Here is a 17,957-nt window from a genome sequence, read left to right as displayed (position 1 = left end):
GTTAATTTGATATTTTTCTTCCTTTCAATTAAAAGTTTTTTCTTATCATTATTAAGATGACTTCATATAAACAACGCACTCGTTATAAGAGAGAGACCGTAATCCGTAAATCTAATTCTAGAAAGGAAGAATATTGTTGTTGATGATCCAGGACATCAAATTGAAAGACCTATCTCAGATCTTGTTTAGGCTAAAAATACCCTAGACACGTGGCCCAATCAGAGAGGGACACGTGTCCTGGACAGGTCCAATATGGGCCACTCACCAGCTGACACGTGCCAGCCTCAGATATCAGCTAGAATTGCGGCCTTCAGGGCCCAATTCCCGATAAAGCCGCAAAATGGCGCAGCCCATTAGGTCAGAATGACCTAATGAGCACGTATTCCCATGACCCTATAAATAGGGAGATTTCCCCCATTTTGAGGGCACATTCAATTATTATATTACCCTACATTCTCTCACATCAGAGAAATCAACTGATCTCGGAATCCGAGAAGATCTCACTTTACTCTTCCGCACTCTTTTCATTCTCTGAACTCGTTCTAACTTGATCGTCGGAGGCGGAGCCCCAACCACCCGGAGTCTCCGTGTTTTGCAGGTACAGATCGCACCGGACCAGTCTTGGTGACGTAACTCTCCCGAGGGACAAAAAACACCCAAAACAGATCTCATTTTCAAACATCAAATATTAAGGATGTTGAGTTATGAAATGCAATTTTGGCAGGAATATATTACCATATTATGAAAAAATTGTATATAACAGCCATTAATTGCCCTAGGAGGCAATTAGCCATAAGTAAAAGGATTAAAAGTCAAAAGGTGAAATTTCTTTTTTCACCGGAACATAATATAAAACCAAAAACCCATAATAAAAATTTACTGATGCATTTATCTTTCTTAGATAACTAACGCTTTATTTGAATAACAAAGTAAAAAGGGATAGTAGGGGGAGGGGAAGAGGAGGAGGGGAGAGAAAGGGAGGGAAAGGTGAGTTTCATTTCCTTTCCAAATCTCTCCAATTTTTGATGGATTATACTTAATACTTGAAAAGGAAAAATGGATTTCTCGTTCCTTCCCTCCCTCTCCCCTTCCTTCCCTCAATCCTTTATCCAATTTAAAGGAAACGATCCCCCTTCTGCAATCTTCTCTCCCTTTTCTTCCATTTCCTTGCATGCATAACACTATTAAATTCCCACGAAAAATTAATAAATTGTAATAAATAAATAAATAAATAAACTTTTCTGTTGTTCTAGATTCAATCCAGCTATGTCAAGACTGTTAATAAGCAGGAAGTATATTGGATATGAAATTTTTTCCATGGAGGCAGATGCACAATGCTCCGTGCATCCGTTTTCTTTTTAAAAAGACGGAATAAAAATTTAGTTGTTCGGTAAAGAATATACAGTTATTTTATAAAGAACATCTAACTATTTTATAAAGAATATCACATATAGTTGTATTGTAATGAACATATAGTTGTTTTGTAAAGAACATATAGCTATTTTGTAAAAACTTTATGAACTGTGCTCCTAATCTGACTGTTATGAAGATAACCTTATGTTACATCAAAGAAAACAACCCATGAAAGCCATAAATCAACTAGCCTAAGAAAGAAACAGGAGGGCAATTTTAAAATTGCCTAAGAAGGCAATAGGCGAAAATAATTGCCCTCTTTTTTGTTTTTTTTTTTTTTTGACAATCTAATTGCCCTCTTTGATCTTATATGTTGTAGTGAATAACCTGAATATGAGATGATTACAGAACATAATGCATGAGAGCATGTAATAACAACCCAAACAAGAAATTTTTAATAGCATCATATGCAAATATTATCTGGAAACATGTACCAAAATCAAGCATAAGAATTGGTTTTCTCCTCCATCTCAAATAAATTGTACCTAAAAGTTCCCTCCCAACCCACATTTCTTTTTCTCTTATCTAGTCTCTTTCACTCACTTGTTAACTTGTTACTCAGACTGCTCTTGGTGGGATCTCAAGAGTAACACCAGCTTGAATCTGTCCCCAACCGATGAGTCGCCAGTGCTTTTCAACCCGGCGACTCGGGGAAATTTTCTCTCCTTTACTTGTGCAAACCGGAGATGTAAGTTGCAATTTGGCCAAATGCACTTCTTATTTGACAGCAATTACACGAGCACCAGTCGACATGGATCCAATGTTCAACATAAGAACCTTTCCTTTGCTCAGTTTCGATACCCTTCCCTGTTTCTCAGTCCCTTTTGTTTTCGCACCAATCAGCCGCCAAAGCCAGAAGAAATTCACCTATTTGTATGTACCATCAGTAGGGAGCTCAGAAACCAAAATAACTATTAACATACTGAAAAATCATTAGTACTAAAATTACCTCTAGTTCGATGTAAACATCTGGAAGAGATCCAACCTCTCCGAGTACCTGACCTACCAATCTATCAGCTCGGGTTAAAGTCGGATCCATTGTTGTTCCAACCCCAATCAGACCTCCTAAGACAGCAAATTGTAACTGATTCTGCTCAGCATATAAAGAAACAATCCTCGAATATATGGGTGTGCACGTAATGTTGCCACTTTCATCCTTCACTACGATTCCAGGTCATACCTCAATTTCTTGGTTAACCCTTAAAACACCCTGCATTCAAAACAACATATAATGAGAACATTTCTCAAAGTATAACAAATATGAAGTATGATGTATTACAAATATTAGAGAAACAGTGAGATGCAGAAATGGAATCTTTAGCTAAAACAGCTGATAATACAGCAAACCCCATGAAATTTGTTACGGTTATTAGAAAGACAGGAACCTTTAAGATACTTCCACTAGCAACACCACCACGTATATCATCAACCTCGTACCCTAGCTTGTTAACATCAAAAGACCGGATCAAGATCATAGTTGGTGGTGAGACAAATTTTTTTTTAAGAATAGGAATATTTTTGACAATGTATTCACAAACAACATCGATGTTGTACTTCAATTGGGCAGAAACTGAAATCACAGGAACTCCTTCAGCAGCAGTTCCCTAAAGAAAACAAGGGGTGATTCAGAAACATGCTTCAGCATCTCATCAAAGGAATTTAGACGATTGCATTGTAAGCTGGTTCACCATTCAAAACAAGTTACCTGAATAAATTTCTGAACAGATTCATGTTGGTTTAGAGCAGCATTTTCTTGGATGAGATCAACCTTATTTTGGAGGATGATAATATGTTTAAGTTGCATGATATCAATTGCAGCAAGATGCTCAGAAGTCTGAGGTTGGGGGTAGCTCTCATTAGCAGCGATAAGAAGTAAAGCTCCATCCATAATAGCGGCTCCATTAAGCATAGTCATGGCCGGCTGAGAGCCTGTGCAAACAGACCCTCAGCACAGGGCCTCCAATTGTGTAGGGCCCCATAATTTTGAAGTCCAGTTGATGTTATATTTCTTCTGGAAATGCGATGTTGCTCTTCCCCATTAACCAGCTTTCATTAAACATTCATCCCTCAAAACTTCCTACTGAGTAATAAATTTCTCCGTGAATCTTGCAATTCCCATAAGCAATAATTATTTCATAACATTCCATATTCAAATCACTCTAATTTCTCATTAATTTTCAAATTCAAAATTTTCAGTTTTCGTTTTGTTTTTGGGGGAAAAATATCAAATTCAAACCTTTCATGGAGTATAATCATTCAATGATTTCCACCATTCTCCTTTTTCGATAATTATTCCAACTACCACTTCATTTTTGGGTATTTTGTGTGTTTTGGGAGGAAGAAGATGACGACTGTGAACAATAAATTGCGACAAAGCTTTTGATTTTTTTTTCATCAGTAATTTTTCTTTTTCTTTTTTTTTTCCATTGTTTTTAATAATGGGCTAGTTTTTTTTTTTTTTTTTTTTTTTTTTTTTTTTTTTTTTTAAGTTATAAACTACTCTGTTGGATCCGATTAGTCATAAGCTTACAAATTAAATTGGATCTAGTACTAGGACAAGAATTATACGAAGTGTTTGAGTTTTTATATGGTGCTTCATTTTATAAGAAATACTACGTATGAGAGTATAATTAAAATATAAATGATACTGTGGAACTTTGTATAAACAGAGTGATTTAGTTAAGTATTTGATTTTTTTATTTGGTGCATCATATTATAATAATACTAGTATACAAATACTCTTGTCAAAAAAAATAAAAAAAATACTACCTCCGGTCCAAATTACTCGCAACTTTGGAATATTTTATATCTCACAAATAATACCCCGAAGTTGTGAGTAATTTGGACCGGAGGTAGTATAAATATTACTATTATAGGGCCCATTTTAAAATTAGAACAGGGCCTCCAAAATGGTTGAGACGGCCCTGAGCATAGTAGCCATAAGAATATCATGACCCTGTCATTAAGAATTTGGAAAGTAACGTTATCACAAAATAAGACAAATCTAACAAGAACTCACATGAGTTGTACCTTAAAAACAACCCCTTTTACTAGATGAAATGTATCAGAAGGGTCAATAACAACAAAAAGAACAGAGTTTATAGATGAAAATGTGGGAAAACAGGCAAAGAAAACACAACCCACCTAAGGAGCCAAGCTAGATTGGATAAGATGAAAATAGCTTGATTATTTCAACACAAATAATGATCAAAGTACCAATATAAAAAGCATACAGCTAAATCAGGTATTATAAAAATCAAGGGCTGTTAGTTGCAACAATAGTAGATTACCGGATAATCAACAAAGGAAACATGTCTCAGAAGCTTCATCCTAACATTCTCAAATCCAGGTACATCACACAAAGGGGTGTCTTCCTTTCCGCTTCCATATGCCCTGCCAAAGAAAAAGTACAAAATTGCAACACATGAGCTCAACTTCAGGACATATTCATCTTCAATGAGCAATTCTATAGGTGCTAGAACAAGAATCTAGCATAAGCATAATTGTCGAGATAATAAGCTCAACTCAGTAGATCATTAGGCCATAACAGATCGATAACATACTTGTAGCACATCGGTCGTGGGCACCGATCATCTTCACACTTATAAATCTTGGCATTTGCATAGCCAAGTTTGATAGTGATGTTCCGCTCCAGTTCATTCTTAAAGCGTACAGTCTGCATAAAAGAAATACGAAGTATGAATAAGAGATCTCTTCAACTATTAAAAACACATACAAAAAAAAAAAACAAAAACATCTTCCCAAACCAAACATAAATAATCAGCTGTTCCCAAACCACATCAATTCAAGGACTAAAGAGATATGCACCAACGAGTTGAAAAACGACTTGGTTCCACCGTCTAGTTGCATTCAGATCACTTTCTTGAATATCTCATAAGAAATCAAAAACAAAAAGTGTTCATGTATAGGAGAATTTGGTAAAAATCACCTGAACACCCGATATAACCTTCACAACTGTAGATTTTCCGTGTGCCACATGACCAATAGTTCCTACGAAATATAATCAAGGGAATACATATTTCAAATATATCTAAGAAAAACAATGATCCTAATTTAAATCTGTTTACATTTGTGAATGAGCGATGCCCAGTTGATCTTTATGATTGATTTGTAATGTCAATCTTTTTCGCCAAGTAAGCAATTATATTAGTAGGATTGTGAGTCACAGGGCAGGTGGGTACACGGTGACAACTAAGCGAGTTTGAAACCCCGTTATGCCGTTTTGAAATTTTTTTTTAGTGTTTCTTACTTGAAGCTGGCTTTTAATAAATTGATTTTAATGGTAAGGTTGTGGTTATGGACTTGTGGTTTTTAGAAAGCCTTGTTGTAGAAGTCCCTGGGCATTTCTTGCGTAGTAAGTTTAGTTTGAATAAAAACAGATCTGTAAATCATAAAAATAATCTACAAAAAAACCCAATATTCGCTCGACAAAATCGCTCAACTCGTTGGTGTAGTGGAGCAAGCATATGGAGAGGTCCAACAACGGATCTCATCAGAGTTGAAGGATCGCATGCAAATGGTTTTACTTGGTTAGTGTTTGCTTATGGAATTGTGTTATGAATATTTTTTTGTTGTAGATGTAATACTACTAGTCTTTGCAGTTTTAGATCAATGTTGTTAACTTGTTATGTCTCGACATATCAATTTATTTTGTGACTTATTAATGTTGTAATTATAACATAGTATATAGGTTCTTAATACTAACATACTAAGCTGAATTAGTATGAATGAATGAATTGCGAATGCTTATATAACCGATTTTATCCCTGTTAATTTGGGTGTTGATCAAGTTTTGTCTGAAGTCCGAATCAATGTAGTCTATACGGACATGTATAGTTTATCAATATTTACTGGATATGTGCAAAAGAATGGTTTGTTGCCTCATAGTACCTATCACACACGAAGATTATTTTTCATTTTATGCTTGTATTTGTTAATTATTTTATGGAGAAGTAAATTGATCCCGTAGTCGAAAATGTTTGTTTGTTACTATGAATTTGTATTTATTATTGGTTTGCGCAACATGATGGGTTAAGTAATTATATGTCATATTTGATGGAATACGTCACATACTAAGCAGTGATTAAAAATAAAATGCTAGATGGTCGTGTGTCGATGTTTTCTACACTTATAGTGGAGGTTGCACTTACAAGGTCAGATATTAATATTGACTTTTTATATTTTGTTGAAAAGATGTTAGTAAAGGAAATAGGACTTTTAGAACTTAAATTATATTAACACCGGATTTCATGCAGGTGTTAAGGTGTATCTTGCGCAAGAAACATATATCTATTAAGGATTGTAGAAAGTATGGAAGACGGATGTGAAGCTATTGATCTTCATTACAATGTTACCGGAGTTGGGTTTGGAACTGGATTCGACAATTATGATTGTGGCACAAGTGATGACCAGGATGTCCCATTAGTTAAGGGAAAAAGCACAACCAAGACACAGGGCTCCACTGACCTGAACAATGTGCAATATATGTCCCCTATACAAACAATGGGGAGTTCGGATACAGTCGTTGGCAGTAACCAAATGGGTGTAGTAAACTATGTTGAACCTCCTAAGGTGGGGATGGTTTTTAAGAGTTGGCAAGATGTGGAGGCATATTACAAAGAATATGCACAGCAACAAGGCTTTGGTGTAACTCGTGCACAAGGTGTGTATTCAAAAGGTGAGGTCAGAGACAGAGTTACAACAACATGGAGGTGTGAATGCTGGGGAAGACCAGACATGAGAGCCAGAAGGGAAGCACAGAAGAGGGCTAAGGCTATGGATGTTTCTGGTTCTGGAGGGTAGTCGGTGGTGTAGTGTGTGCAAATGAATTAAGCCAACGCAAGCGCAAGTCAAAAAAATGTGAGTGTTTGGCAAAGGTTTATGCAAGTGTTAATCGTGGAGGTGAGTGGGTAATTAAGAGAGTTAATTTAGAACATTCGAACCACACCCCAACCCCTGGAAAGGCGAAGTTAGTTAAGGAATATCGAATGAAGAAATTCAACACAAGAGCTAGGAAACAGTTGTTTAAATTTTTCGATGAAGGGGTGCCAGTCAAACAAATTCATGGTTGCTTGTCAAATGAAGTTAAAGGTGAAGCCAACTTGGCGTGGACTGTAAAAGACTTGCAACATGAGGTGTATAAGGCAAGAAGGTTGAAGACGGTTAGGGGGGATTCAGTTGCTATGTTGTCATATTTTAAGAAAATGAAAGAAGTCGACCAGAATTTCTACCATGCACAACGCTTAGACATAGAGGGTAGGTTGAAAGATGTTATTTGGGTAGATGCGCGCAGTCGAGCAGCATACGAAGAATTTGGTGATGTTGTATGCTTTGATGCTACCTATTTGACAAATGAGTATGAGTTACCATTTGTTAATTTTGTTGGTGTGAACCACCATGGACAATCTATTTTGTTCGGATGTGCATTGGTCGCTCGTGAGGATTGTGATACATCTACATGGATATTTCAGCAATGGTTGTGTTATATGAACAATAGAGCTCCTGCTGCCATTCTAACAGACCAGGTTGTGGCCATGAGGAAGCCATTAGAAGAGGTTATGCCTTTGAAGCGACATTGATGGTGCATCTGACACATTATGAGGAAAATTCTTGAAAAATTGGGAAAATGTGAAAGGTGAGCAAGTTCCTTTACTCAATTATTATCTATAGTATATCTAAAACTAATTGTTGTTGGTGTTTAAATGGTTATTGTTATTATTCTTAGGTACAAATATTTCAAGGGAGTGTTGAAGGCTGTGGTATATGAGAGTCTTGATGTTGAAGAGTTTGAGAGTAAGTGGCTTGCGCTAATAGCTGAATATGGTCTCGAAAGTAATGACTGGTTATGTGGTCTATATAAGGAGCAGCATATGTGGGTTCCAGCGTTTATGAGAGAGTACTTCTGGGCCGGCATGAAGACCACGCAGTGGGTGGAGAGCATAAATAGTTTTTTTTTATGGATTTGTGAATCGTAACACCAAGCTAAATGAATTCCCTTAGAAGTATGCTAAGGCAATGGAGAAGCGAGTGCGTGACGAGACTGCTGCTGATGCTAATTGTGCGAAATATATAAGGCGGTTAGTAACCGGTTTCATTGTCGTAAAGTTTTTTCAGACCTTGTACACTGACACCAAATTTCAGGAGGTACAAACTGAATGTTCTCGTATGATGTACTGCTACTGTAAGGAAGAGAACATTTTGGATGAAAATACAGTGCAGTATGTTGTAGAGGACCGTGTTTGGGTTGTACTAGAAGGAAAAAGTGAGGAAATCATCACTGACCGGAGAAGCTATTATTCTGCAACCTATAACAAGGAGACGAAGGATGTATCTTGCAATTGCATGAAATTCGTAACACATGGTATAATGTGCAAGCATATGATGTGTGTACTTGATCAGAATCGTGTTGTACGGATACCAGAAAAATATATTGTGAATTGCTGGCGGAAGGATATCCTTAGGAAACACACTCGGGTGCGGGTATCGTACCATGACCCAAACAAAAGTGTAGCTGTGAAACGTTACAACAAGCTAATAGGAGAGTTTGAAGCTTTATGTGATGCAGCTTCAATGGTGAGTGATGAGGCTATAGAATTGGTGAGTACTGCTCTGAAGAATATTTACTTGGAAGTTAAAAAGTGCAGGACTAAGAATGGCCAAGAAAGTATTAGCATTACTTCTTTTCCAGATGCAACAACTGATACAGGATTGCCAGTGTCTCCCAACACAAATACCAATACACTGTCCACAAACCCCAGCAGGATATTGCAGAATGTTGTCCTTCATATTGTGAATTTATCATTAAGGATCCGATTGTTCCCAAAAAACGGCGTGGGAGACCCAAAGGTTCACGGCAGAAGACACTGGCTGAGATGGGTTTCAAGAAACCAGGGGAAAGGGTAAAAATAACAGTGGCAAGGGAAGCAATGGAAAAACCACCAAAGGCAGTGAGCGGAGCAAAGATGATATGTGTAAGAAAAAAGGAAGGGTCATCAACAACAAAACCTGTGATGATATGGAGAAGAACAAAGGAAAGCTCAAGAAGATCAAGGCAACTGGCGGTAAAACGAAGAATAATGGAAGGGTGAACAATCTCATAGTAAATGATGACCAAAACAAGACTACAAGGAGGGTCAAAAGGAACAAATCCGTTGAAGATACAATGAATATTAAAGGGGACGGAAACAAGAACACCGCTAAATCGTGTAGCAAGGAAACATCGAAGAATATCTCAAAGGGCACGCAGAAAAAATTCAAGGTAAGCTTCTAAATTGTACGTATTTACCTAACTTCCACAATTAATCAAGCTTTGTCATGTATCAAATATATATGCACGCCTTTTTTCGACATAATTAAGGTTACCTAATGAGGTGTAGGTGGAAAAGGTGAGGTTGTTAAATGATTTAGTACCGCTAATGACTGTGAATGTGGTGCCGGAAAAATTGGTGAGTATATTGCATTTAAATTCTGAATGGTTACAACAATTGTGACTGGTTAAACCTAATGTACTCAAATTGTATCCATTACAGACCAAGAGGCGCAAGCTTACGGCCATAATTGAAAGCGGTCGCGAGTCAAAGGCAAAAAAGGTCGTATAAGGGTGTCGTCCCAGCAGCAATCGACATCTTACTGCATTATCTTTAATAGTATTATCATGATTGAGTAGTAGTAACTTTCAAATTCGTGTTATGGACTTCTAAGTAAACCAAGGAATATGTAGGGGCATTTGCAATTCTGGATTTGTATTGGACATAAATGGTTTGGTATTTATGCTGTGTGCTCTCTGTTTTTACTTTGTGTATTTTATTGTTTTTACTTTGTGGCATCTCCAAGTCATAATCATGAAATTTAATACAACATTAACACAATGAGAAACATGATCTAAATAACACACCAAGCGGTTAATTTGAATTTTATTCCCCAGAGAATTCCTAATCCAAGCGGATTATTTTTTTTCTCAACTACGCATAAATTTGAATTGTGACCCGTTGTAAAAAGGAACCCAGTTTAATGGGTAGGAAGTTAGTAGACCAAAACAAAACCCATAGTTATAAGGAATTAAATTTTGGTTTTCAGTAAGAACCTAATCTATCACCTATCAGTCCTATATTGAATCCTACATTGAAATCTGGTAGAGTATATCAACTAAAAGCACCAATTTATAAGCAAAATAAAAAAGGCAAGGAAAACAGAGAAACAAAAGATAAGACAGTAATAAATCAAAAATGCCAATACTAATGACTTATTTTTACCTTTCCCACCAAAGAAAAGATATCAAAAACTAGTACCATTTTCAAATTTCAAATAAGATACAATGCAGAATAATAATCACCCGCCCAAGAATATTAACCTGGTCAAAATGACTATTTAGAAGAATTCAACCTCTATTTTAATTTTTATAGTGTACATTCTTTTGGAAATTCCTATTTTTGGCTTTTAACTATGTACTAGTTAAATTGTTTATTACACACAAGATGAAACTATATTGCATTAATTTATTGTTTTCATACCTTTTTACACAACAATGGTGGTTGGGTGTGGACAGAGGCTAAAATTTAAGAATTACTAATAGTAAACTCGGCTTTGTATCATAATTCATAATCCAATGTGGGCCTTATCGAACGAACCGTATTTGTTTTGGCCTCATATCAAATATGAGCTAAGGCCCGTATGAGTTTGTCACCAGGCCCACATAAGATAATTCGAACCCTTAGGTAAAGCTGGGCGTGGGCCGGGTCAGCACGCGGGCGGCCCGGGCACGGCACGAGGATGGCCCGGCACGGCACGGCCCGCCGGCAGGCCCGGCCCGGCACGATGGCACGCCCCTCGTGCCTCGTGCGGGCTGCGGTTAAAAAAAACCAAAAAGCAGCCCGGCACGGCACGAGCCCGGCCAATAGCCCGTGGCACGGCCCGCAGGCACGGCCCGCGGGCTAACGGCTATAAGGCTGTTTTTGTTTTCCCTCCAACGGCCATAAACGGCCATAAACGGCTATAAACGGCTATATTTTCACCTATAAATACCACCCTAAACTTCCAATTCTTTCCACAACTCAACTTCTCATCTCATTCTCTTACTCTCTTATTCTCATAATCTCATTATTCTCATATATTATAATTTATAAATTATAATCTCTTAATATTTCTTAATCTCTTATTCTCTTATAAATTTTACATTTTTAATATTATTAGTCTACTACCAAAAAAAAAAAAAAAATACTTTGTTATATTTACATTCGGGAAATTATAATTTCGGGAAATTATAAATTCGAGAAATTATAAATTTGGGAAAGCGTTGAAGCGTCGTTGTAAGATCTAACTCAACTTTATTTTAATTTGTTATTGTTATTGTTATTATTATTATTATTGTTACTATTATTATTATTATTATTATTATTATTATTATTATTATTATTATTATTATTATTATTATTATTATTATTATTATTATTATTATTATTATTATTATTATTATTGTATACTTGGAACTACTTAATTACATAAAAACTAATTTCTATTTTAATTGTGGGTTATTTGGATTGTTGAAATCTGTCTAAGGCGGGATTTGGGCTCTGGACAACGTCGATCCTAACCATAACCTACCTGGGATCTCATTGATTTAGATAATCTACTATTATTATAATTATTTTTGAAAATTTATTAACTTACTAATTAAGTAATAATTAAGAAAAAAAACTTACTTATACTTGTTAATTGTTATAATTTGTTATAATTTGTTACTTTGTTAGTGTTATAAACTTATAATTGTTAATTTGTTATAATTGTTAATATTGTTGTTAATTATTATTTATTAGTTAATAATCTTAATTAATCATGGCATCAAACCCGAACCAATCCTCCTCTAAAAAAGCCAAATCTAAACGACCATTGGAAGGCTCTTCTATGCCCCCCCCTACAATGCAAATCCCTACTATGCAAATCCCTACAATGGCCACCACCCACCCCGGGTTTTCTACCGATTTTCCCACCGGATTAGATCAACAAGGGACATTCCAACCATGGCAAAGCACCCAATCTCCACCTTATTATGCCTCCGCACATGATATGCCTTTTGAATTTAACTATCAAACAACTCAAGCAAGCAACACACAACCTGCCGGCTCTAGTGACCCATCCGTCCAAAATACTATTCCCCCATCTGATAACCCATTCATTGAATGGTACACCGAAGAAGAAATGACCCTTTTGAAAAACCGAAAGAGTAAATGTTGGCAATATTTCTTGTTAAGTAGAGATGGTGAAAAAGCCAAGTGTAAAACTTGTGGTAATATTTATTCGGCTCCAGCCAAAGGCGGTACGGGGCACCTAAACCGACACAGTGAAAAATGTGGTGCCCCTAGTACTGACCCAACTCAACCAAAAATTTCTCAATTCCATCCTTATGGCTTCACTTACAATTATGAGAGGGATAGGGATGAACTTGGGAGAATGATAGTCCAAGCCGAACAACCTTTTCTTTTTGCTGAAAGTGATCCGTTTAACAATTACATTAAACGAGCACTACAACCCCAACACAAAAAAATCTCCCGAAAAACCGTTAAAACAGCTGCCATGAAAACTTACTTAGAATACAAAATGAAATTAATTGAAGAACTTAAAACTCTTACTTCAAGAGTTTCTATAACTTCTGATGCATGGGATGGTGGTTATGGTTTACATTATTTGTGTGTTACTTGTCATTGGGTTGATAGTGAATGGTTATTGCAAAAACGTATTATTTATTTCAAATTGCTTGAATACCCCCATACGGACTTTAATATTTCTAATTGTATTATGAGTGCTCTTGATGAATATTGTCTTAGGGACAAAATCATGTCCATGACGTTTGATAATGCAACATCCATGACAGCTAGTGCTAATCTAATTAAACCAAACTTGCATAATGTCATAATGGATGGAGATGCATTACATATTAGATGCATTTGTCATGTTTTAAACTTGTGTGTTAAGGATGGACAAGAAGCAATTGGTCCATACTATTCCAAAATTCGAAATGCTGTTTTGTCTATTATGTCTTCTAGCAGTAGGTATCAGGAATGGAGGCGATATCTTAAGCAAAATAAGATAAAGCCTATTAGAATTAAAACGGATTGTCCAACTAGGTGGAACTCCACCTATGACATGTTGAGTCAGGCACTTTCGTATAGAGTTCCATTTTCATTGTTTTACAATAATAAGTATCCACAATTCATGATAGCAGACTCCGATTGGGATAATTGTGAAAAATATATGCAATTTTTACAATTATTATATAGTATGACTCACTGTTTTTCTTCTGTTTATGTTCCTTGCATTCATTCTTTCCTTCAAAATGCATGTTTATTTGCTCAACTTCTTTATGAACATCGATCACAACAAGATTACAATGATTATGTTCCACAAATGGAGGCTAAATGGCGTAAATATTACACTAAGCTTCCTATGGTTTATATGTTTGCTTCTATTTTAGATCCTAGATCAAAGTATGATGGCACATTTATGCTAATTGATATTTACTATGAATGCATGCAACTCGGTGATGGTGTCGAACAATATAAAAATCATGTGAAAGATAAATTTTTTGAGTTATATAGAGTTTATGAATCTAAATATGGAACCGTCACTCATTTTGCCCCTTCTCAAACATCCAAAAGCGTAAGTAAAACGGGCAAAAGTTTGGCGGCCCAAGCTGCTAACATGTTATCTAAGTTTTCAGGTAGTGGATCATCATCAAGGCGAACACAAAGCGATGTTTCGGAGTTGCAAATGTACTTAAACTACGACTTCATGAAAGGCTTGGACGAAGATTCGAGGTTGGGGATGGACATCCTAGATTGGTGGAAATCCCAAAGCACAAAGCATCCAATTTTGGCGGCAATGGCACGTGATATTTTCAGCATCCAAGCCTCCTCCGTTGCCTCGGAACGAGCTTTTAGTGCTTCGGGAAGGGTTCTAGACGATAGAAGAACAAGTTTGAAGCCCGAAACACTAGAAATGTGTGTTTGCTTGAAGGATTGGATGGATGCCCAAGAACGCATCCAAGATCGTACTTTTACGGCCAACGACAACATCGATGGTTCCGATCGTTCTGGTTCAACTAGCTCCTCCGCATTAGCTAGTGAACATGAAGCCGAAGATGAAGACGAAGAAGATAATGAAGACCTTGATTGAAGATTACCAACAACTCGAGAATTAATATTAATTAGCGAAAATTCTAGTATTTCCTATGTACTCTATTAATTAGTGAAAATGTTAGTATTTCCTATGTTGGCTATGTACTCTATTAACATTAGCCGTATAATAAAATAACAAAATAAGTTATTCATCAATTATTGTTAGTTGTACACTTGTACTTCATATTATCTTTTACTTAATAAATTTTTATGAATGAATTTTTTCAACTTTTAATTTTATGGAATATGTTATATTGTTATTTAATTTTTGTCTAATACTTATATAGTTATATGAATAATATGATATATAGTAAATTATGAATGAACAATAAATATTAATATAATTTAAACAATATTTAATATAACTTAACTCCATAAAAAATTTAATAATTATTAAATTCAAATATTAAATTGTATAATTATTCAATTCAATTTTTTCTTTCATAAAAAAAATTCAAGTTTTTTTAAAGTTTTTTTTAATTTTTTTTTTTAAAAAAAAAAAAGAAAAAAGGGTAAGCCGTGGCCCGTGGGCCGGCACGGCCCGCCTCCACCGTGGGCCGGCACGGTGGCCGGCACGACGGGCGGCCCGGCACGGCACGACCGGCACGGTGGGCCGTGCCGTGCCGTGGACAGGGAAACCTTGAAGGCCGGCACGGCACGGCACGGCCCGCCTCCACCGTGGGCCGGCACGGCCCGGCACGACACTGTTCATGGCCCGCCTAGGCACGGCCCACGGCAGGCCCGGCACGGCCCATGCCCACCACTACCCTTAGGTGCCTGTTGGGCTATAGGTATGTGAGTCGTTTAACTACTTTGGGTTACATGAACTGCTACTCACCTTGCATGGAGGTTTGAAAGGAGTGGAGTACGAAATCTCATTCTCACTAAATTAAAATTACATTTATTTTCAATTTAAAGCAAAAGGGAGGTTCTATTTTAATTATTCAAAATACTTGCATTTACCTTCGGATTTTAACCTTTGGATATATATGGATTCAAAACATGTTATAACAATTTTTTAGAGTCATCTTGCTTGCATATAACTCTTATAACTTATTAGTTCTATCTATTCTCAAAAGCCGTACATCAAACGTCTATATAATTAAATCACCCAAGCATATTGTTATCCTACCACACTTAAATTTGTCCCAATCCTACCACACTTAAATTTGTCCCAAAAAAAAATAATCTTAATATTCCTAATAGTTAGTACTTAATACGATCTATTAAGAAATTTTTTTAAAAAAAAAGGCAAAACTTCACAATAATAGTGATAACGATAATACTTTGGTTTTTATAATTAAGCTACAACACCAATGTAATCATATGCAACCCATAGTAATAAACTAATAACAATAATATTTGGTTTTTTAATTAAGCTACAACACCAATACGTCATTAATAAAACCATGAACAATCTCTTAGCTATGAGCTTATGATCCTACTTTAAGCAGAATGACATACGATATAACAGGAAGTTCTACATTAAGCACAATAACTACCTCTATGAAATCCATTTATAAGTCCTACAATTAAAGCCATTGCATAAACAACTAATAATCGTAAAATGTAATTACTAATTTTTTAAGAAAGTAGAGTTGAAACACCTCTGATAATACCTACTGCTCCACTATGATGTCACCTCAAAACTAGGGGAACACGAAACACTTTAAAAACAACCCAACTTTCCAAAAAAAACCCCACCTTTGTTGCCTCCCCTTCATCTGCCATCTCTTCATCCTTGGTCATTTCGGAAACCATCTGCTCCCCCTCTTTGTATAACCTACAAGTAATAAGAAATGGTTAAACGTGTCGTACACTTAATAAATTTTTTAAAATTAAGTTGAACCCTTTAATATTTAATAAAGATAAATTAATAAATATGTACTTACAACCCTCCTTGCTGTTACCTTTCCCGTTCTCATACGATTTACCATTACATATAAACTCATAGAGAGTTTGGTATTCTTGAACCTCGTCTGAGCCGGTCGAGAATGGGGTGGTGTTCGAAGTTCTTTGACCAAACCAATGTATGTGAACACTGATGGGGTTAGAATAGGGAAGGTGAAGCTATCTTCTCTTTTTATCTCCTTCTCTGGCGAACTTTTTACAGCCAAATTACCGGCTGGATGGTTAATTTGATTTATAGCTTTTTGGTGTTCCCGATGACGAGCAATTTCACGGATAAGCATACGGTCTAAATCTACTTCAGTAGGATTAGGCCCCCCAGCTGGTCCTAATCTAAAGTGGCTGATAAAAGGATCAAACATGTCAAGGTCTGGCACCTTCAACCGACCTTTTGATAACCGACCCTTCATCTTACAAGGATCAGTTGCAGAGAAGGTCATTCGGAAGCACCTCTTAGATTTTCTTCTCTTTTCTACAGTGCAATTCGAGGGATACTTTGCTGAGAATTTAGAACATTGAGGTGAGATTTTATGGAACATTATTTTTCTTTGGTTGGGTTTGGATGTGTTATTTAATTTTTCAAAGTTCTGACAGGGGAAGTTCTCTGATGGGGAATATAAAGCATTTGAGTTTTACAACTGAGAGAGGGCGAATTTATAACTGTTTGGAGAAGTATTAATTAGAAAGTATGATGGTAGTTGTGGAAATATTTTTTCCAAAAAGTACATGGTGTTGCTAATAATTGCTGAGTTCACTTTTGGGTATATTGGAGTATGAAGAGAGTTGAATTATACACCACTACTACTTATTCTAGTCCAATATGATTTGGAAGATGATCTTGATCTTAGGATTAGCCTAACTGCTACTTATTCTAGTCCAATATAATTTGGAAGATGGTCTTAGGAAAAATTACTTATGTTGAATGAAATACTCAATTATGATTTGGTAGATGGTTTTAAATGTATATCTCTACCAATGTGCACGAAATTTTTTTTTCCGAGTACTTTACCTGGCTTTGACCAAAATTATATTAAACGCAAGTCACACATAATATCTAACTCAAACATAATATCCAAAATAATATGAAACGCAAGTCACACGTAATATCCAAACTGTCTTATGTTCGTTAATGTTAGGATTAGTGGATGGTGTTATATGAATTGTCTCTTGAAATTATAATTTCGTAAAGACTATTCAATGGATTCCGTAAATAGTAACTATTGTAAATAGTATAATCATGACCCTTTATTTTTCATGAGGAATCATGTTTCATGTCCTTACTCCAACTTGAGTTCAATATTTAAAACTCATGTAAATAGTACAATAGCCTAATAGCACATAAATTATTGATTATGTTTATTTTATTTAAATAGATGAATTTTTTCTGATTATTTCCGAAGAATTTTATCTCGAAGCTATTTATTTCGATTTTAGTTTTTGACTGGT

At 35.9% G+C, this 17,957-nt stretch overlaps 1 pseudogene; it reads right to left on the bottom strand.

The window, feature by feature from the left end:
- Positions 1-1,943: 1,943 nt before the first annotated feature.
- LOC145581907 (eukaryotic translation initiation factor 2 subunit gamma-like) overlaps positions 1,944-17,957 on the bottom strand; it is a 49,119-nt pseudogene continuing 33,105 nt past the window's right edge.

This window comes from Chenopodium album, chromosome 15 (genome assembly GCF_948465745.1).
Source record: "Chenopodium album chromosome 15, dcCheAlbu1.1, whole genome shotgun sequence".
Classification (NCBI taxonomy): Eukaryota; Viridiplantae; Streptophyta; class Magnoliopsida; order Caryophyllales; family Amaranthaceae; genus Chenopodium; species Chenopodium album.
The sequence above is the reverse complement of the archived record's forward strand: the minus strand, read 5'-3'. Positions and strand labels throughout refer to the sequence as shown.